This window comes from Symphalangus syndactylus, chromosome X, assembly GCF_028878055.3.
Source record: "Symphalangus syndactylus isolate Jambi chromosome X, NHGRI_mSymSyn1-v2.1_pri, whole genome shotgun sequence".
NCBI classification, from domain to species: domain Eukaryota; kingdom Metazoa; phylum Chordata; class Mammalia; order Primates; family Hylobatidae; genus Symphalangus; species Symphalangus syndactylus.
In genome coordinates this window covers 59,579,520-59,602,126 of record NC_072447.2, presented here as the reverse complement: position 1 = coordinate 59,602,126, position 22,607 = coordinate 59,579,520, and the positions used below count along the sequence as shown (strand labels likewise).

The 22,607-nt window shown below is 43.9% G+C and overlaps 1 long non-coding RNA gene across 3 annotated transcripts in view; it reads left to right on the top strand.

Moving 5' to 3' along the window:
* Window positions 1-395: 395 nt before the first annotated feature.
* Window positions 396-22,607, top strand: part of LOC129475535 (uncharacterized) — a 35,396-nt gene continuing 13,184 nt past the window's right edge. Inside the window, exons 1-3 of one of the 3 annotated variants that reach the window (XR_010119573.1) lie at window positions 402-608; window positions 2,459-2,556; window positions 4,452-6,288. This is a non-coding gene — a long non-coding RNA (uncharacterized lncRNA). Of the gene's footprint in view, window positions 609-2,458; window positions 2,557-3,701; window positions 6,289-22,607 lie in introns of those variants that run through there. The other 2 variants (XR_008654819.2, XR_010119574.1) reach the window with 2 other exon arrangements.

Genomic DNA, 22,607 nt, shown 5'->3' with positions numbered 1-22,607 from the left:
ATGGTAATTTTTTCGCTTCCACTCTCAGGCTCACTCCACCTTGCTTCACCAACCCCCCTCCCCCTAAGACACGAGGCACCCTCTGGGCCATGGAAGGTGCCATGCGGGGAGACGCCGGAAGAGCGGGGGCAGAGTGCACGGTGCCCACACCCTTAGTCGCGGGCGGCCGCCGCGGGCCCCAGGAGCGGGGAACCGGTTGGGAGAGCTGGGTTGGGGGCGGACCCCAGGGCCGCACCCCTGGTCCCCCCATCCCCTTTCTACCGCCACAGACCCAAGAACCCGAAATCTGCGGCACGAGGCGCGGCGCCCGCAGCCCCCGGCTGGGCCCCGGCGGGGATGGGCGGGCAGGGGGCGGAGCGCAGCGCAGCGCGGGGCGGCGGGAAAGGGGCGGAGAGGATAGCTTGGGCTCTGGCGGGCCGCGGGACTGGCAGAACCTGCGGGCTAGGTGGGTGGCTCGCCAGCCGGGACGAAGGGAAATGAGGACCACCGCTCCGGGGCGCGAGTAGGCGCGTGGAGTCCGGGGGCTCAGCCGCCGCGCCTCTTCCTCCTGCAGCTGGAGACTGCAACAGCGGCGGGTGCACCGGCAGCAGCGACGACCCTGCGCGCAGGTGGGCACCCCCGAGCGCGGCGCTCTGCCCGCTCCCCCGGCCACCGCGGGCCGGACGCCCGCTCTTCCAGGCCACTGCGCTTGGGGGCAAGGACTGGGTAGGTCCAGGGGCAGAAGGAAGGTGCACGGCCCCGTGGTGGGCGCGCTTCTGCGCGCGCGCTGTGGTAGGTGGGAAAGAGGTGCGGAAAAGCTGCCTCTCCCTTAGGGTTCACTCCCTCGGTTCCACTGTCCCCACCCCACCCCTTCTGAGGAGCTGGGCACCGGTGGGGCTTTGGGGAACTGCGATCTCCTACCCGCCCTGCAGTATCGGTGGTGTGTGCAGGTTGCCCTTCTCTTCACAGTCCACACCCAGCAACCATCAGGACGCCCCCTGCTCCCGGCCCGAAGACTGTAGGGACCATGGGAGGAGAGAGTGGTGGCTGGACCGGTCGGGGCGTGTGCGCGGAAGGCTGGAGTTGCTTGAGTATTGTCTGCCGGGGCCGGCGCTTGCGTCAGGGTGCTCCCTCGCGCTTTCGGGGATAGGGAACGGGTTTGCTGAACTTACTCTGAGGGCTGATTCTGCACATGCCCTTGGCGCCTTGTGCATGTTTGGACGAGGGTTTAATGGAGGCACGTGGGAGCAGTATCGATCTCTGGCGGGTCCCCAAAGACCCTCTTGAGATAGTCCAGCGCGTGTTCGGGGTTGAGAGGGAAAGGAGAGTGTTCCGTGTGAATGTGCGTCCTAGGGAGGAGGAGGAGAGTGTCTCAAGGAGACTTGATTTTCTTGTATTTGCTGCAATTCCGTAAACCAAATCATGCTTCCGAGGCGTTAAAGTAAATTACTGGTAAGTGGGGCGGATCTCTGCTGGGGATAAAGAAGCTCCCGGGTTTGCGGGGTAGCGGGCCTGGCTGGCGTGCACGCTCGGTGGCTTTTGGCGCTGTCTCGCCTAGGTAGTGGGGGTGGAGGTGGTGGTGCTTGTGTCTTTGGCTTAAGGTGCTGGAGCGGGGCTTACTTGTTCCAGGTAGACTGTGGGACTTGGAGGAGGTAAAAAAGCTTCGCGGCGCGGTTATTCGCAATTAACTCCAGAAATCTCAGTGTGTGTCTGTCGGTCGGTCTCTCTCTGTCTCTGTCTCTCTCTCTCCTCTGTGTGTGTGTGTCTCTCTCTCTCTCACACACACACACACACACACACACTCGCACGTCTCATGACTGCTTGGACTTGCTGATAGTTGTTCATGAATTTTTATTCCTGTTTGTTCATTTCGTGACTTTTTTTTTTGGAAAAAGGACCTACCTGTATTAAAATCCGTGGGGTTTCAGAAAGACCCTTCCGCAGTCATTCATATTCAAATCAAGGATAGGGCATTTTGATGAAAATACCCCACCAAACTGCTATTTGGATTGGACAAAACTGTAGTTCAGGTTAGAATTACTGTTATTTTAAATAGACATATTACAACCTTGTGGTAAAGTAACCTTAGCCTGAATCGCCCCTGATCTTTCTTTGTGTCAATTTACAGAATTCTGAATTACAGATGAACAAAGCGGTGAAATTTTCTTCTAATTTTAAACGACAGGTCTTGAAATGGCTGTAAGTTGAGTTCTGCGACTCCATCTCTTTAATGATCGGTTCAGAGTGGTGTATAGTTGATGATCTGAGACTTACATATGTTTCAATTCCTAATCAAATAATTTATCATACCACTGGGGAGAAGGACGCCTTAGGAATTTTCCTCACAGAGGAGAAAGAACATTTTTGTCTTTTGGAGCAAATGTTTTGCCACTTTTTCCCCAGATTTCCCCGTCAGATGCCTAGAAAAGATGCATTGTTGACAAATAATACATGATTTATTTCTCTTTTATGTCTACAGGTGGCAGTGTAGAAGCCAGACCGGGAGCTTCCAGAAGTGGTTTCTGAAAGAGTCAAATGTACATGAGTAAGCAAGCACAGGAATCTGAAAAACCACAGGTATGTAGGACAATTAATCCACCTATCCCGCTTTATAATTATTGCATTCCAGTAGTACTAACCCATTTGCTCTTAGTTCAATATTTTGACACTTATATAAACTTCTATGAAGTGAAATGTATTTTGAGGTAACCTCCGAGGAGAAACCGGGTCTAATCTATTTCTGACAATGTATTTAAATAAAAATTCTGCATGTCATTATATTACATGACTTTTTACTGTTCTAAAAGAGTTGTTTTTCCATTGTGACCATGTGGCTTTGCATTTAACCAGTTTGATATTTGCTTTTCAAAACACTTTTCCTGAAACTATATAAAACTGCCAATTGTTCTGAATAATTTCATTTGAGATAATGTTAACAGAGTCACCTGCATGAACCAATAACAGTATCAGCTTAAAAAAATTTTTTTTTTCGGCCGGGCGCGGTGGCTCACGCCTGTAATCCTAGCACTTTGGGAGGCCGAGTGGATCACGAGGTCAGGAGATCGAGACATCCTGGCTAACACGGTGAAACCCCGTCTCTACTAAAAATACAAAAAATCAGCCGGGCGTGGTGGCAGGCGCCTGTAGTCCCAGCTACTTGGGAGGCTGAGGCAGGAGAATGGAGTGAATCCGGGAGGCGGAGCTTGCAGTGAGCCAAGATCTTGCCACTACACTCCAGCCTGGGCAACAGAGCGAGACTCCGTCTCAAAAAAAAAAAAAATTTTTTTTTTGTGACAGGGTTTGGCTTTGTCACCCAGGTGGAGGGCAGTGGCAGGATCTCAGCTCACTACAACCTCCATCTCCTGGGCTCAAGTGATCCTCCCACCTCAGCCTCCTGAGTAGCTGGGACTACAGGTGTGCACTAGCATGCTGGGGTTGTTTTTGTATTTTTTGTAGAGACAGGGTTTCGCCATATTGTCCAGGCTGGTCTTTAACTCCTGGGCTCAAGCAATCTGCCTGCCCTGGCCTCCCACAGTGTTAGGACTACAGGCGTGAGCCACTACACCCAGCCAAGTATCAGCTTTTAATAAAACTGCATCTCACTGTTGAATTGACGTAACACCGATCAGAGTACAGATGCATTAGGAGGCTTCTTTTAAACCAAACCCTTCTGCTATTAACCTTCTGATGATTTTTCTCCTACTACCTTGCTGTTTTTACAGGCCCACTAATTTGCCTGCTTGACTAAAATAAGGATGAGTTTTGTGCTGATGAGAGACATGTTTGTAATGTTATTCGTTGTGACACAGTTCAAAAGAATTTGCCTTTGATTCTCACTAAAATGTAAAGTTTTGCATATTAAGATCCTTTTTCAACAACTGAGCAACTCTTTATAATGAAGGGCAGAAGACACCAAAGGGAAGAAAATGTTTACCTTTGTGGGCTTTTACTTTCTTTCCTGGGAATGGTAGGCCATAGCTATGGGTATTTTTATTTATTTTTTTTTTTTTGAGAAGAAGTCTCGCTCTGTCGCCCAGGCTGTATTGTAGTGGCATGATCTCGGCTCACTGCAACCTTTGCCTCCCGGGTTCAAGCGATTCCCCTCCCTCAGCCTCCTGAGTGGCTGAGATTACAGGCACCCACCACCAGGCCCGGCTAATTTTTGTATTTTTAGTAGAGACGGGGTTTCACCATGTTGGTGAGGCTGGTCTCCAACTCCTGACCTCAGGTGATCCTCCCGCCTCGGCCTCCCAAAGTGCTGGGATTACAGGCATGAGCCACCGCCTGCCACCGCTATTGGTACTTTCGCATGGATGCTAAAGTTATTGTGTTGGCTGTGTTAAGGGTCAGGCATCAAAATGGCCGCTCAAGAGAATGAAGCTTTCTCTTTGTGCGGATGCAAGGGGTGGGATGGGGTGCACAATTCTCACAATGCTGGAATGTGGTGTTACCTCGACATTCTGCCTTTACAGCTGAGGAGGGATTTGTTTCGCCCCTGCTAATGAAGGTGTTAAATAAACTTGGATGCTGTTATTGAAGCTTAAAAAATAAATGGAAGCTGGGTACGATGGCTCAAGCCTGGAATCCCAGCACTTTGGGAGACCGAGATGGGAGGATTGCTTGAGCTCAGGAGTTCAAGACCAGCCTAGACAACATGGGAACATCCTGCCTCTACAAAAAAAATTACAAAAAGTAGCCAGGCGTGGTCATGTGCACCTGTAGCTGTGTGTACCTGTAGTCCCACCCAGTCGGGAGGCTGAGGTGGGAGCCTCCCTTGAGCCTGGAAGGTCAAGGCTGTGGTGAGCCACAATCATGCCACTGCACTCCAGCCTGGGTGTGACAGTGAGATCCCTTCTTAAGAAAAAAGAAGAAATTGAACACTTACCAGTAGAAAGCAAACAGGGAGCTCAGACTCAGAAAGTGTAGATTGGTAGATTGCACTAAATACTGACACTTTAAAGACTCCGTGGATAAGGAGTGGCTTCAGGAAAGCTCTCGAACATTTAGGAACATGTAAGTTTGCACTGCGTGAGACTTAGATTCATTATCTGACTCAGGAAATTGGGATGTAACTAATTATCCGTCAACATATCTAACAGGAACGGAGTCTCATCTTCTCAGTCAAAAAGAAAAAGAACAAGGTTGATATTTTATTCCTTTTTTGAATTATAGTATATTTGTTGTAGAGCCATTAGGTGCTTTAGAGATATTTAACTTTTGACATATAACATACATAATAAAGTGTGTAAAAGATACTGGTCTAAAGTGTACTGCTCAACGAGAATCACTTGAACCCAGGAGGCTGAGGTTGCAGTGAGCCGAGATTGTGCCGCTGCACTCCAACCTGGGTGACAGAATGAGACCCTGTCTCCAAAAAGAAAAATAAATAAATAAATAAATAAATAAATAAATAAATAAATAGTGTACTACTCAGTGAAACTTTGCATGCGTGTATACCATGTGACCATCACCCGAGTCAAGATGTAGATTTCCAGCACTCCAGAAGATTTCCTCTTGCCCCTTCTGCTCAGAATTCATCTTACCTCCAACATGAAGGTCACCACATTGTGATTTTTAAAAAACTCCGTCCACTAGTTTTGGCTTATAAGGGAACTCTTGTGTGTGTCTTTCATTCACACATATAGACAGGCATTAGAATTTCACAGACATAGCATAAAGTCTATGAGATTCATCCACAAGGTTGTGCATATCAGTAGTTCTAATCTCTTGCTGAGAATCATTCCATTGTATGCATATACCACAGTTTGTTTCTCCATTTTCCTGTTAGCTCTTTGGATTGTTTTCAGTTTGGGGCTAATACGAATAAAGCAGCCATGAACATTCTTGCTTATGTCTTTTGGTGCACATGCCCAATCATTTCTCTGAACATATGCTCAGGAGTGGAATTGTAGGGTCATAGGTAGGCATATATTTAGCTTTAGTAGATATTGCCAAACAGTTTCCCAAAGGGGTTGTACCAACTTAAATTTCCCCAGTAGTGTATGAGTGTTCCAGTTAGTGGCTCTACATTTTAATGAACACTTGGTTTTATCTGTCTTTTAAATTTTAGCTACTTTGCTCGGTGTACAGTGGTATCTTTGTGGGTTTTTAAAAACGTATTTTATTGTAATTGTGGGAAAATATGTATATTTAGAATTTACCATCTTAATCTTTTTTTTTTTTTTGAGACAGAGAGTGCTGGAGTGCAGTGGTGCGATCTTGGCTCACTGCAGCCTCTGCCTCCTGGGTTCAAGCAATTCTCCTACCTTAGCCACCCAAGTAGCTGGAATTACAGGCGGACAACACCACGCCTGGCTAATTTTTTTGTATTTTTAGTAGAGATGGGGTCTCACTATGTTGGCCAGGCTGGTGCTGAACTCCTGACCTCAGGTGATCCACCTGCCTCAGCCCACCGAAGTGCTGGGATTATAGGCTTGAGCCACTGCACCCGGCCAACTATTTTTGAGTGTACAGTTAGTAGCATTAAGTACATTCAACTTGTTGTCTAACCCTCACCACCAGTCATCTCCAGAACTCTTCATTTTGCAAAACTGAAACTGTACCCATTAAACAGTAATTACCCAAGTCCCACATCCTTAGCCACTGGCAACCACCATTCTACCTTCTGTGTCTGTGGATTTGACTATGTACCTCATACAAGCTAGATCACATAGTGTTTGCCTTTTGTGACTGGCTTATTTAACTTAGATAATGTCCTCAAGTTTTAGCCATGTTATAGCATGTATTAGAATTTAGCAGTTTCAAGGATAAATAATATTCTATTGTATGTATATGCCACATTTTGTTAATCCATTCATCTGTCAATGGACACTTGGGTTTTCACCTTTTGGCTATTTGTGAATAATGCTGCTCTGAACCATTATTGTACAGATAACCACTTCAAGTCCTTACTTTCAGTTCTTTTGGGCATATACCCAGAAGTGGAATTGCTGGATCATATGGTAATTCTATTTTTATTTTTATTTAAAAAGCTTCTAAAGATAGGGCCAGCCGGGCACGTGGCTCACACCTGTAATCCCAGCACTTTGGGAGGCCAAGGAGGGCGGATCACCTGAGGTCAGGGGTTCGAGACCAGCCTGACCAACATGGTGAAACCCCATCTTTACTGAAAGTAGAAAAATTAGCTAGGTGTGGTGGTGGGCGCCTATAATCCCAGCTACTGGGGAGGCTGAGGCAGGAGAATCACTTGAACCTGGAGGCAGAGGTTGCAGTGAGCTGACATCCTGCCACTGCACTCCAGCCTGGGTGACAGAGCCAGACTCCGTCTCAAAATAAAATAAAATAAAATAAATAAATAAGTAAAGATAGGGTTCCACTCTGTTGCTCAGGCTGGCATGTAGTGGTATGATCATAGCTCACTGTAGCCTCAAACTCCTGGCCTCAAGTGATCCTCCTTCCTCAGCCTCCCAAGTAGCTGGGACTACAGGCATGTGACACCATGCCTAGCCAATTAATTTTTTTTTCTTGCTATATTGCCCAGGCTGATCTCAAATGCCCAGCCTCAAGTGATTCTTCTGCCTCAGTCTTCTGAGTAGCTGGGAATACAGGCACGAGCCATTTTACATTCCCACCAGCAGTGTATAAGGGTTTCAGTTTCTCCACATCCTCGACAACACTTTTTATTTTCTGTTTCTTTGATAGTAGCCATCCTGATGGATGTGAGGTGGTCCTTGTGGTTTTAATTTATATTTCCTGGTGAGTAATGATGTTGAGTACTATTTCATATACTTAATGGCACTGGGATATGTCCTTTTGTGAAGTGCCTTTTCAAATCTTTTGCTCATTTTTGAGTTGGGTTGTTTTTTGGTTGGTTGGTTTTTCTTGTAAAAGTTCTTTTATATCCTGCATATGAGTCCTTTGCCAGATACATATGTTACAAATATTTTCTCCCGGTCTGGTTTGCCTTTTCACTGTCTTAATGGAATCTTTTGATAACTTAGAAGTCTAGTGATCAATTTTTGCCTTTTAAAATAGCTATTGTTTTTTGTGTTCTGTTTATGAAATTTTTGCCTACTTTGGGGTTATTTTTTAAAAACTTTCTTTTTAGTAACTGAAAACATATGGAGACAATCTGTTTGGAAGATATAGTAAATTAACTATAAGCATATTTCAAATATGTGCCCTGAGTGTGGAAGTTGGTGATATAAACCTTTTCTGCAGCAGGTGGCAGAAAAGGGATTTGAAGCAAGTGTGTTTATATGGACATAGATGCTATTACTCAAGTGGCCTCCACTCAGGGCCCCTCTAGGTTGGGAAGAACCATAGGGAAGAGCTCCGTGATAACTCTTCTGTAGGCAAGAATGTGGCAAAATATATGGGTATCTATACTTTCTCAATTTGTAATCCATGCTTGCCAAATGATTCTCCCCCTCCCCTCTTCTATCCCCAAGGACAGTCACTGCTGTTCAGTGCTGCAGCTTTTCTTAGCCCCTCAAGATCCTGCTATTCATTAGCTCTTTCTCTTCATCTTTTTCTTGAAAGGTCTGCATTTTCTGTCACTTTGATGTCTTGAAATATCCCCCCCCCCACTGTCCCATGTTCTTCAGACCCTTCAGACCCCTCAACCCCCACATCTTTATCACCTGCTCCCACTACTATCCCTCAACTCAGGCTGCAGATATGTATTTGTTAATTGCCTCCTGGACATCTCCCTCTGGATGTCCCACAGGTGCCTTTCATATGAAACACGTGTTGTTCCTCTCCAGTCTGCTTTTCTGCTTTCCCACCCTAATTAATATATTTACCATTCCTCTAGGATTCTGAAGTAGAAGTCTTGGCACTGTCCCGGATTTGCCTGCACGACTTTTATCACCCTCACAGCTCATACTCAGGTGGTCATCAAAGCTGCTGAGTCTTTCTCCTTTCTCTGAAACATCTTTCATAGACCTCCCCTCTTCCCCATATTCACTACCTTGTTCTGGTTCTTTAATCCCCCTTTAGGATTGTAGTAATGACCTCTCATCTGATCTCCCTGATTCTACTCTTGCCTCTAATCCATCTTCCACTTGTCATCAGCTTTCTTTTCCTAAAACACAGATTTAATCATGCCGTTTTTTACTTAAAAACGATTTGTAGCTCTCCACTGCCTACAAGAGGCATTCAAATCCCTAAGCATGATTTACAATGTGAGACTCTTCATTATTTGCCTTCAATCTGTTTTCTCTGCTCTATCATCTGCCATTTCCTCCCCACACTCCATCTGTCCTAAACTATTTTCCATTCCTAGAACATTCCTTGAGTTCTTTCCTGCATCTATGCTTTTGCACATGCTGTTTCTTCTATTTCTGATGTTCATGCATGTCTACCTGGCAAGTTACTAGTTTTCCTTTAAAAGCCAGCTGAAAAGTGGCCTCTTTGAGCCTTCCTTTTCTTTAAGTAGATCTTGTTATTCATCTCTCATTTAGTGTGGTTGGAGGAAGTGATTCATAATTGCAGGCAGTAATGCATATTAATTATTATACCCCCAGCAACTACTGGGGCACTACTTGAAAACAAATGATATTTAATAAATGTTCATGGAATGAATGAACTCATGAAGAACCCATCTGTTCTCAGATTTTGTTGCTTAACAGCTCATCACAATATCAGTTTACTTAGTGGTTTTAAACAACCACCATTTATTTAGTTCTTGATTCTGTGGGTTGGCAATTTGGGCAGGACTCAGCTGGATGGTTCTTTCAATCTGGGCAGGTCTTCTGACCTTGGCCACCTTCACTTGTGTCTGTGATCTGCTGTGTGAGTTGGAGGCTGTCTCTTCTAGGATGGCCTCAGCTCCTCTCTGCTCGACTTTGTGGTCTTTAATCTGTAACCAGGCTAGCCTGAGCTTGTTCACACTATGGCTGGCAGGGTTCTAATTGAGAGTGCAGAGGCAACCAAGGCCTCTTGAGGCCTCGACTTGCAACTAGCACAAGATTATTTCCTCTGAATTTGTTAGCCAAGGCAAGTCACTTTAAAGCCAGCCCTGAATCAGGAGGTGAGGAACTAGGTTCTATCTCTTGATGGAAGGAGCTATTTATATAATCACATTGCAAGGAACATGGATAGAGAGAAGAGAATAATTGAAGCCTTTTTGCAAGCAATCTACTGCACTTATTTGGGAGCAGGAATGGAGATTAGAGCAGGCTGGGCCAAAGAGGTTTATTCCACTTAGATCAGCAGCAGGGGGCGCAGTTCTGGCCCTCACTCATGGGTTTAATTGCACCTAACATGAGCCCAAGATGGTTCTGTGGTTCCTAGCATCCTCCTTTGGCCCTCCTCTCAAATCCTCAGCCCCTCTCCCCGCTTTTTTTTTTTTTTTTAATCTGAAGCATATCTAAGACAGCCCCAGTTTCCTTTTGGCATTGGTAATTTGGGCTGGCCTAGTGGAAATACCACTGGTGGTGCTATGGGATGAGGAAGGAGCTCTTCAGTATTGGAAAAGGGAACAACACCTTTCCTCTTCACCCTGGAAGCTGCTGTGTATAGCCTTGGAAATTGGGGGCTTTCTCATTGTGAAGCACCCTCAAGTATTTGTCATTGATTTGTCTCTATCCTCCGATTTAAAAGGCATTTTCTAGGAGAGGAGAGTGTCAGGAAACAAAAAGAGATCTGATCGATTGGGACTGTTCATCTATGTTCTTCCTCACCATGTGTGAAAATTTAAGATAGTCTCCTACTGAGAAACAGTAGTCCTTTACCCAATTGTAAGGTCTGTGTGCTTTCCCAGCTGTTACAAACTCTTCAGAGTGGAAACATGAATTTAAATGTCTCCGATACACCACCCATTAAAGGAACCTTTTTTGAGGACTAGACTACATTAGGAAAAAGTATAGTTACAGTATACAACGCAGGAACTCAGTTGAAATATCCTAAAACATGTATGAAGAGATCCTAGTTTTCGAGAGGTAGTATAATAACCATGAATAAATTCTAGCTTTTCCAGAACTTGGCTTCAGTGTACATCTGAATGTTTTAGTAGAGTTGTTAGAAGCAGTTAAAAAAAAAAGCAGATGTAAATTTCACCCCATTCATGCCCATTTCTACTAATCCTAGAGATAGAGCCGTACTGTGAAGTGACCAAAAGGCATAAAAGAATAGGAGGCACTTACAGGGTCTTAAGACCCCTCATGACCGCTCAGTGAACTCTCATTGCCTCTTGCCAGTCCTAGATTGGCTGCTGACACAGTTGGAGGCATGAAAAATCCACAACCTGAGTAATCCTCTGCTGAAATAACAGCTGTGCCATTTGCGGGTGAAAATAGAATTTTTTTCCTGCCCCTCTGGAATTTTAATTTATGTTAAAAATTATATTTTCCAAATTTTTTCTTATGGCATGCTCATGCTTTTCATTTTATTCAACAGAAGATTGAGTTTTTATCTCACCATGCCTTGTGTGTAGATAATTTCCTTATTGGATTCTGTGTAGTGTTTGTTGTTTACTTAATGACAATATAAACTCAGAGAGTAGTCATAGTTAAATATTTTTAGAAGACCACAACAATTTGAGTTACGAAATCAATATTTTTATCTATTAAAAATGTATCAAATCAAGGTATTTTAACAGACTAAAATAAGATACTAATTTTTGTTTTTCCAAAAGAGTTAGCTTTGGCCGGGCGCAGTGGCCCAAGCCTATAATTCCAGCACTTTGGGAGGCTGAGGTGGGCAGATTACGGGGTCAGGAGTTCAAGACCAGCCTGGCCAACATGGTGAAACCCCGTCTCTACTAAAAATACAAAAATTAGCCGGGTGTAGTAGCGGGCTCCTGTGGTCTCAGCTACTCAGGAGGCTGAGGCAGGAGAATTGCTTGAACCTGGGAGGTGGAGGTTGCAGTGAGCTGAGATCATGCCACTGCACTCTAGCCTGGGGACAGAGCAAGACTCCGTCTCGGGGAAGGAAAAAAAAAAGAGTTAGCTTGATGTCATAAGCAACCATAAAACATTTTATATACTATATTGACAACATGATGCATAATGTGAATTCTAAGTTACATTTACTGACGTATAAATACATGGTCTAGGTTGGGTACGGTGGCTCACACCTGTAATCCCAGCACTTTGGGAGGCCGACCAAGACAGGCGGATCATGAGATCAGGAGATCAAGACCATCCTGGCTAACATGGTGAAACCACATCTCTACTAAAAAATACAAAAAATTATCTGGGCGTGGTGGCAGGCACCTGTAGTCCCAGCTACTCGGGAGGCTGAGGCAGGAGAATGGTGTGAACATGGGAGGCAGAGGTTGCAGTGAGCCAAGATCGTGCCACTGCACTCCAGCCTGGGCAACAGAGCGAGACTCCATCTCAAAAAAAAAAAAAAAAAATGGTCTATATGTACTATACTATGTCTCTGTTGTGGGGGGTGGGGTGGGAGAGAGAGAGAGAGAGAGTGAGAGAGAGAAAGCAAACAAACCCACACATCCTCCTGTGAAAGGTTAAAATACTAGCAAAAGCTATATGAAAAGCATAAGTAAATGTAGAGCTGATGTTTGTTAAAACAGCCATGTAAGACAATGATTAAGTTCAATGAGGAAGGGATTATTAGCTAACAAGTATATTTACATTGAAGGAAGGCTGTGACAGAGAAACAACTAATAAATTCAAGGTGGTAGTTTTACGAGCCTTAGGTGCTACACTGAGTGATGTTAATGGGCCTACTGTTGGCTTTTATTTTTATTTTTAAATTTTATATATTTTTATTTTTTATTTTTTTTTTTTTTGAGACAGAGTCTCACTCTGTCACACAGGCTGGAGTGCGGTGCTGGGATCTCGGCTCACTGCGACCTCTGCCTCCCAGGTTCCAGCGATTCTCCTGCCTCAGCCTCCCAAGTAGCTGGGACTACAGGCGTGTACCACCATGCCCAGCTAATTTCTTTTTGTGTTTTTCTTTTTAGTAGAGATAGGGTTTCGCCATGTTGGCCAGGCTGGTCTCAAACTCCTGACCTCAGGTGATCCACCTGCCTCGTTCTCCCAAAGTGTTGGGATTACAGGTGTGAGCCACCACGTCCGACCTACATTTTTTATATTTTTGAGCTGGAGTCTCACTGTGTTACCTGGGCTGGAGTGCGGTGGTGCTATCTCGGCTCGCTGCAACCTCCGCCTCCTGGATTCAAGTGATTCTGCTCCCTGCAGACACACTTGGCTAATTTTTGTATTTTTAGTAGAGATGGGGTTTTACCATGTTGGCCAGCCTGGTCTTGAACTCCTGACCTCAAATTATACGCTCACCTCAGCCTCCCAAAGAGCTGGGAATACAGGTGTGAGCACTGCGCCCAGCCTGTTGGCTTTTAAAAGAGATTTTAGAATGTGCACATTTAAGATGGACTAGATGGTAATCAATTACTCTCCAATCATTTGAATACTAATCCTTACATTGGAAAATATTTAGGATGAATTATATGTTTTATAAAAATATTCTGTTTTTGTTCCTGATTAATGATGTAATCAAAATTTTCTTACTGTCATGGCATTGTCAGTATGGTGGATTTCTGGATGTAGGCTTGGGCACAGAGGTCAGCATCTATGGTTGCAGAAGCATCTTTGCTTATCCGGTAGCCCAGCTGTGCATGCAGGTATTTGACCAGGAAAATATAATGGGGAAAGACGATAGAGTCTTAATGAATTTCCTAAAGAGGAAGGGGTGTGGCCGTCTCAGCTAATCCCAATGCTTCAGATTTGTACAGGATTGAAAGAACAGATGATATTTTTCCTTAGAACAGCTGAGGAAAGTAAAATGCCATGCGCACTGAGGGAGCACCTTGTGCCCTGTTGACAAACCATGCATAGGATCATCTGTTGTTCTTTCTTTACCTCCAGGGAGGGCAATGTAGGATCTCTTCCTTTAGTCACCAATATATATGATAATACTATGCATTTTCTTTTCTTTTTTTTGAGATGGAGTCTCGCTGTGTTACCTAGGCTGGAGTGCAGTGGTGTGATCTCAGCTCACCACAACCTTCACCTCCTGGGTTCAAGCGATTCTCCTGCCTCAGCCTCCCAAGTAGCTGGGACTACAGGCGCACGCCACCATGCCTGGCTAATTTTTGTATTTTTAGTAGAGACGGGGTTTCCCTATATTGACCAGGCTGGTCTCGAGCTCCTGACCTCGTGATCCGCCCGCCTTGGCTTCCCAAAGTGCTGGGATTACAGGTGTGAGCCATCGTGCCCGGCCAATACTATGCATTTTCTTATCCATGTTATGAGGAAGGCCTCGAGACTCAGACGTAATCTGATTGCTGGGGTTTAAGTGACAGTCGCTGCTGGCTTTTAAATGAAAATTTCAGAACGTACACATTTCAAATGCCACAACCTTTCTTGCTTCTTTGACATGTGGTCCTGCTCTGCCTGTGCTGGTGAACATCAGGTATAGTCATAGTGTGTGTGTGTGTGTGTGTGTGTGTGTGTGTGTGTGTGTGTAGCAAGGCGGGGGGGGCGGTTCTTCCCAGTGATTGTAACAGATTTTTCCTACCTATATGGTCATAGTGAATGAGTACCTAGTGTGCTGTAATTTTTATCACTATTGGTGATTTTCCATCACTATCAGTGATTTTCCATCACTATCAGTGAAAAAAAATATATTTATATATTCATAAAAATAACAATATTTCACCAAGAGCTTTGACCCCGAATTGGATGTGACCTTGACTTGCCTGATGCTGGAATCAGATGGCTGAACTAGAAGTCAGGAGGCTGCTGTTCTATCCCCAGTTAGCTTCTAAGTAGATATGATGTCTGGGCACATCCTTTTTATTGGTCTGGACTTAGGTATTGTCATCTTTAACATGAGAGTTGGACTTTTTTTTTTTTTTTTTTAAAGAGACGGAGTCTCACCTGTCGCCCAGGCTGGAGTGCAGTGGCGCCACCTGCTCACTGCAACCTCCACCCGCCAGGGTTCAAGCGATTCTCCTGTCTCAGCCCCCCGAGTAGCTGGGATTACAGGCGGCTGCCACCGCACCCAGCTAATTTTTTGTATTTTTAGTAGAGACAGAGTTTCACCATCTTGGCCAGGCTGGTCTTGAACTCCTGACCTAGTGATCCACCCGCCTCAGCCTCCCAAAGTGCTGGGATTACAGACGTGAGCCACTGCGCCCGGCTGAGAGTTGGACTATTGATCTCTGAAGTCTCATCACATTCCCACACTCATCTTTTTTTGTTTTTTTTGAGACGGAGTCTCACTTTGTCACCAGGGCTGGAGTGCAATGGTGTGATCTTGGCTCACTGCAACCTCCACCTTCCAGGTTCAAGTGATTCTCCTGCCTCAGCCTCCCAAATAGCTGGGATTACAGTTGCCCACCACTACACCCAGCTAATTTTTTGTATTTTTAGTAGAGATGGGGTTTCACTATGTTGGCCAGGCTGGTCCCGAGCTCCTGACCTCGTGATTCACCCACCTCGGCCTCCCAAAGTGCTGGGATTACAGGCGTGAGCCACTGCACCAGGCCTTTTTTTTTCTCTTCAGGCAGTGTCTCACTCCATCGCCCAGGCTGGAATGCAGTAGCATGATCTCAGCTCACTACAACCTCTGCCTCCCTGGGTACAAGTGATTCTCCTGCCTCAGCCTCCCGAGTAGCTGGGGACTATGGGCACTCACCACCACGCCTGGCTAAATTTATATTTTTTAGTAGAGATAGGGTTTCACCATGTTGGCCAGGCTGGTCTCGAACTCTTGACCTCAGGTGATCTGCCCACTTCGGCCTCTGAAAGGGCTGGGATTACAGGTGTGAGCCACCGTGCTGGCCTCAAGTTTTAATACTGTGGTTGGAGCTCCCCCACCCAGTTTCAGCAAAAACTACGTCATAAAACTATAATTGAGATTTTAAAATTTGATTGCATAAATGTGGAGTTGCATTATTTTTAAACTCTGAGTATAGTTTTTAATTTTTAATTTTTATGGGCACATAGGTACATATATTTATAGGTTACATGAGATATTTTGTTATAGGTATGTAATGTATAATAATCACGTCAGGGTAAATTAAATGGCAGATCCATCACCGCAAGCATTTATCATTTGTGTTATAGACAATTCCATTATACTCTTTTAGCTATTTTTAAATGTACAATTATTTGGGGCTGGGCACAGTGGAATATGCCTGTAATCCCAGCACTTTGGGCGGCTTAGGCAAGAGGATCCCTTGAGCCCAGTAGTTTGAGACCAGTCTGGGCAACATAGCAAAACCCTGTCTCCATAAAAAAATAATAAGAAAAATGAGCCGGACATGGTGGCTACACCTGTGGTCCCAGCTACTCGGGAGGTTGAGGTGGGAAAATCACTTGAGCCCGGGATGTCAAGACCGCAGTGAGCCTTGATCTGCGCCAGTGCACTCCAACCTGGGAGACAGAGCCAAACCCTGTCTCAAAACAACAAAAAAAAAACAAAAAAATACCAAAAATTAGGTTGGGTGCCGTGACTCAAGCCTGTAATCCCAGCAGTTTGGGAGGCCGAGGCGGGTGGATCACTTGAGGTACGGAGTTCAAGTCCACCCTGGCCAACATGGTGAAACCCTGTCTCTACTAAAAATACGAAAATTATTGGGAGGCTGAGGCGGGTGGATCACGAGGTCAGGAGATCGAGACCATCCTGGCTAACATGGTGAAACCCTGTCTCTACTAAAAAAAATACACAAAAAATTAGCCGGGCATGGTGGCGGGTGCCTGTAGTCCCAGCTACTAGGGAGGCTGAGGCAGGAGAATGGTGTGAACCCGGGAGGTGGGGCTTACAGTGAGCCGAGATCACGCCACTGCACTCCAGCCTGGGTGACTGAGCAAGACTCCATCTCAAAAAAAAAAAAAAAAGAAAAAGAAAAAATTAGCTGGGCATGGTGGTGGGCGCCTGTAATCCCAGCTACTCGGGAGGCTGAATCAGGAAATCTCTTGAATCCAGGAGGCAGAGGTTGCAGTGAGCCGAGATTGCCCCACTGCACTCCACCCTGTGTGACAGAGCGAGACTCCATCTCAAATAAAACAAAACAAAAAGATTATTTTTGACTGTAGTCACCCTGTTGTGCTGTCAAATAGTAGGTCTTATTAATTCTATTTTTTGTGCCCATTAATCATCCCCACATTCCTCCAACTCCCCACTATCCTTCCCAGTCTCTGGTAACCATCCTTCTACTCCCTATCTCCGTGAGTTCAATTATTTTAATTTTTAGCTCCCACATATTAGTCAGAAAATGCAATGGTTGTCTTTCTGTGCCTGGCTTATTTTACTTAACGTGACCTCCAGTTCCATCCATGTTGTTGCAAATGACAGGATCTCATTCTTTCTCATGGCTAAATAGTACTCCATTGGGTATATGTACCACATTTTCTTTATCTATTCATCTGAGCACTTAAGGTTACTTCCAGATCTTGGCTGTTGTGTGAATAGTGCTGCAATAAACATGGGAGTGCAGATATATCTCTTGGGTGTACTGGAGTTGCATCATTATGTTAATGAAATGAAATCAGTGGCCAGGTGGAAACCACGAGGTAATCATCCATCACAGTGTGGATGCTCTTCAACTTAACCTGATAAAGACATCATAAGTTGAAAATATCATTAAGTTGAAAATGCATTCAATACACCTAATCTGTCAAACATCATAGCTTAGCCTAGCCTACCTTAAACGTGCTCAGAACACTTAACATTAGCCTACAATTGGGCAAAATCGTCTTAACATGAAGCCTATTTTATAGCAAAGTGTTGAATATCTCGTGTGACATATCAAATACTGTAGTGAAAGTGAAAAAACAATGCCTATATGAGTACTCCAGGTATGGTTTCTCTTGAATATGTATCACTTTTGCACCATTGTAAAGTAGAAAAATCGTAAGTGGAACCATGGACCATCTGCGTATTCGCATTTATATTATTGTGCGGTTTTCTGTACTTGGTCAAGAGCAGAGTGACTACAACCCTGCTACAGTGTAACATTTTATTATTGCATTAGGGTGAGTCCCCTGTCACTGTTCTTAATCATAACCTTTCCAAGGAGAGGAGGCTAAGTTGTATTGGACTGTTTGCTGCTACTATATGACTTTCTCAGTTTTTGCCATATTTTTGTACTAAGCATTTGACATTCACAAGTCCAACTCTGATTTTCTTGTATATCCATCCTGCTTTGGGCTGGTGAGCTTGATTCTGAAGGTTGACGCTTTTATCAGTATTGGAAAACTCTTAGCCATCATCTCGTTTGATTCTGCCGTATTCTGTCTTCCCCCTCCTTCTGGTTCTCCAATTACAAGGACATGAGACCCTTTGATATTTCTTTTTTTTTTTTTTTTTTTTGAGACGGACTCTCACTCTGTCGCCCAGGCTGGAGTGCAGTGGCGAGATCTCGGCTCACTGTAACCTCTGCCTCCCGGATTCAAGCAATTCTCCTGTCTCAGCCTTCTGAGTAGCTGGGACTACAAGCGTCTGACACCACGCCCGGCTAATTTTTATATTTTTAGTAGAGATGGGGTTTCACCTTTTTGGTCAGGCTGGTCTCAAACTCCTGACCTCAGGTGATACACCCGCCTCGGCCTCCCAAAGTGCTGGGATTACAGGCGTGAGCCACCGTGCCCAGCCCCTTTGATATTTCTTAGGATCTGCTTCTTTTTTCCCCCTTTTTCTATTCGAGTTTTAATAATGGATATTTTTCATTAGCCTCTATATTCAGTTTACTAATCTTGTGTTTTGCTGTGTCCAGTCTGCCATTAAACCCATCCAGTGGATTAATTTCGGATAACTATTTTTTCTTAATTTCAGATTTTTTTTCCTAGGATGTCCATTTGATTTCTTTTTTAAAGCTAGTTTCTAGTTCTCTGTTGAAATTTCTGGTGAATTTCTCTTTTCATCCATTTCCTCTTTTTATTCTTACTTTTTAAATCAATTAATCATGTTATTTTAAAGGTCTCATCTAAATCCAATATCTGGATCATCTGTGAATCTGCATCTTTCTTATTTTTCTCTTGAATATTGGTTACATTTTCTTGCAGTTCTCAGCTCTCATACTTATTTAATTTTATGTTGGGCATTATAATGTCCAAAAGAACCTTACTAACTCTAGATTATATCTTCCTCCGGAGAAAATTTCCCCACTTTACTTTGTTAGGTAAATGCAGTGAAGGACTGAACACTTTCACTCCATTGAGAATTAAGCTAAGTTAAGGCCAGATTGCAGTGTTATGAAGACTCAATCCAGCTATGCTTATCTGTGATTCTCAGGCATGGCTCTCCTGGACTTTGATCAAAAACTTGGAAGACCTTCGTTTTCTTAGTCCTGCAAAACTGTGGAAGATTCAGTCCTGCCCGTTGGAGGTCTTGAGTTTAACCTCCTGCCCTCTGAATTTCAAATTCTTGCAACTGTTTGAGGGTAAAACTGGTTATACATTTGAGGGAACACTCCTACTCTCCTAAAATGCTGTCTCCAAGGCACTATGAAACTGTAGGAGATTTCACTCTGCCTTCTAGAAACTCTTAGCCTAATATCTCAGTCTGCTTCCTCAGAACTGAGTAAATGGGAATAGTTCCCATCTGTCACATCAGCTTTTGTGTATTCAACATAAAGCTTTGCTGGTTCTCTTCCTCCCAGCAGAAATCCCTTCTCTTCGCAAGTCTCATTAGGATGAGCCCAGAGTTCCCAATTCCCCGGAGGGAAGGAAATCAGATTATCAGCTCACCTCAGAAGCGTTCCCTTCCTCTAGCATTCTTGTTTTTGAGTCCCTTATAGTCTAATGGAAGCCTCAGAGTTTTTTCTCCATGAAACATGTAAGATGGGATCTGTGATTTCATAATATGCAACATTGGCATGTCCTCATCTATTCTCATGGAGTCTTCTGTTTAAACATTAAACATTTTTCGGCTTCATGATAAAAAGTAATTTTGGTAGTAAGCACCTGCTGACTCATTACAATATTTTCAAAGGAGGAAAATGGGAATACTTAGACAATATGGTTGTCTTCGAAATATTTTCATTGCATTTTTTAAGTTTTTCAAATTTTAATTTGTCTAGAAAACACTTTGTAGGTAGAAGATGGTAATGGAGGCAGTTTCAGTTGCCTTAAAGCTCCCTCAGATGGATTCCTTATTGGATCCATTTACTTCTCTTGTAGTAAAATGAGGCATGACTGTCATTACAAACCCTCCCATTTGAGAAGAGAATTTGCTCCAGAGAATTCTAGTACCACTAATAGGCAGTGTCCATATGGTTTGCACATGTAAAAACAAGAGAATGAGCTCCCCAAATTATTTAAATCTGAACCATTTCGTTGTTAAGGAGCAATTCCGTTAACTTTTGTTTGAAGCTGTGTAAGACTTGGCCAGTGTCGAAAGCCCCAGGGTTGATGGAGGCCCTGAGTTCTAGTGTTGGCTCTACTTCCACAAGCCATTTGCCAGTGAGGCCTCTGTTCGCTCATCCCGAGAATGAGAACATTGAAATGCTTGAATCCTAATGCTATCTCTGCCCTTTGGATTCCAATCAGTCATTTATCACTTGGAAATTAAGGTTATACATGCGTTTCAATAAACTGTATTGCCAGGATCAATTAAAGGAATGAAAGTATGCAAATTTCTTTTAACTCTTTAAAATTTTCTATTTCCAACCTAATGAAGAAGCAAGGAGCTGTGTGTAAAGAGCACGAAATGGCATGTAAACAAATAAAAAAGAAATAGTGATTTTTGAATCTGGAGTACCTGAATTCGAGTCATAGGCACTGTCTGCTTTGGTGCCTTGGGCAAATCATCAACTATAAGCCTCAGTTTCCTCAACTAGAAAGTGGATAGAATAGTACAGTAGCTTTACCTATCTCATGTGGGTGTTTGGGGGAGCCAATAAAACATTTCATGTGTGAAGGCTCTTTATAAATAGTAAAGGGCTGTAAAAACATCGATTATCGTTAGGACTAATGATGCAGCCCTTGTCAGCAGTAACCATCTGTTGTGGCTGTCACTCTCAAAAGCAAGTTGTGAAAATGACCCAAAGGTATTTAAATTACGTTCACCTTGAGTTTTGTTCCCATATCACATTTTTTGTTTGTTTTTGGTAGGTAAGCTGACACTATGGTTAGGGTTTGAGCTCTGTCCTCGGAGCCATTGAAATGTAGAGCTGGAAGGGACACTAGAATCACCAAATTCCCCTCTTTTAAGATGTAGCTTATGAAGTTTAACTGACTTACCTAAGTTAACAGAGCTGCTTCAAGGTAAAACCACAAAGAGTTTTGCTTAAACTCTGATTCGTATAATTAGGACTATAATTTTGATCAAGTACCAAAATAATGAAGGAGATTTCTTTTGCTTTCAAACTTTGGGATTCTCTATTTTCCTTCTCCCTATCCCCACTGATATCTTTCACTTCCCTCCTATTTCACAGCCCTCTCCTTCCATTTGGATGGTATAGTACCTCTACCCACTTCAGAGAAGAGGGTCCTCTGTCTGTCACCCAAAACCAATCCCCTACCTGTGCTCTTGATTCCCACCCATTTTTGCCTCCTCTGGGACCTAATCTAACAGTCATTCTGTCTATGACCTATTTTATCTTGCTCTCCCTTTCTGTTGGTTCTTCTTGGTCTACAAATGTGTCCAAACTTGTAAGACTGTTTACTTCATCCTACATACTGCTTCTTTTCAATACTTGACTATTGAAAAGGAAACTGGTAAGAAGAGTCACAGCTTTTTCAACTTCGATTAATTCCTTATATGGTAATGTACAAGTACAGGGACTGGTGCTTGGTAGTAGCTCAGGAAAGTTCCTTCCCTCCCTCCTGACTCTCCCCTTCCTCTCTGTCATCCCCTGCCTTCCTGTCCTCCACCTTCCTCTTGTTACTCTTCTTATTTCTTTCTGTTCCCTGCCTTCTCTTGTCCCCTTAACCCCCCAGTTTGTTGCAATTTGTTTCCTGGTCTCCCTTAGGGACACTGATCTGGCTTTTGCTCATCAACGACCTGTCTGTTTTTAACTTGCTGCCAGTTTCTGGGTACTTTTTCTTCTTCTTTTAGCCTATATGATCCTTTCTTCTCAGGATCTAGGCTGGATTCCTCTTCCCCTTCTAGTTTTTTAAGTGATGCTATATTCTCCAGTAGCATTCAGCATCAACCTGTAGTCAACTCCCTACTCAGCCGCCATCTGTGCTCACCAGCATGGTGGGCTGCTTCCTCACACCCTTGACACCATGTTGAATCTTAAGGCTTCAGCCCCTTGCTTCTCTTTTCTTCCATAAACATTCAGCCCAAAGGCACTCTTCAGAGAAGTCTTCACCAGCAACCTCAGTTACATCTCCACAGAACTTTAAAGGTCCCTCTAGTAGCCCTGATATCAGTGCTGGGATTTCATTTCATCTTCTCCATTTTGTTCCTGCCTCTAGTAGGTGAGTGCCTTGTGGCAGAGACTGTGTCTGATTTATTTCTATGGGACTTAACCCTCCGTCAGTGCTGAATAAATGAGAGAGAACAATCATTCATTTGAGTACACTTCTATAGATAAGTACGCTTTTGCTTTAAGAAACTGAATGTTGATTAGCCACAGGGAAGAGAAAAGTATAAGATCAGAAACGACTTCATGGTGTATGTTGTTATGGGAATCTATGGTATTAGCCAGTTTATTAAATATTAAATTATTTTATATGAAGTAGCACAGTGTGATAGGTAGAATAATGGCTCTCTGCTGTGGTTTG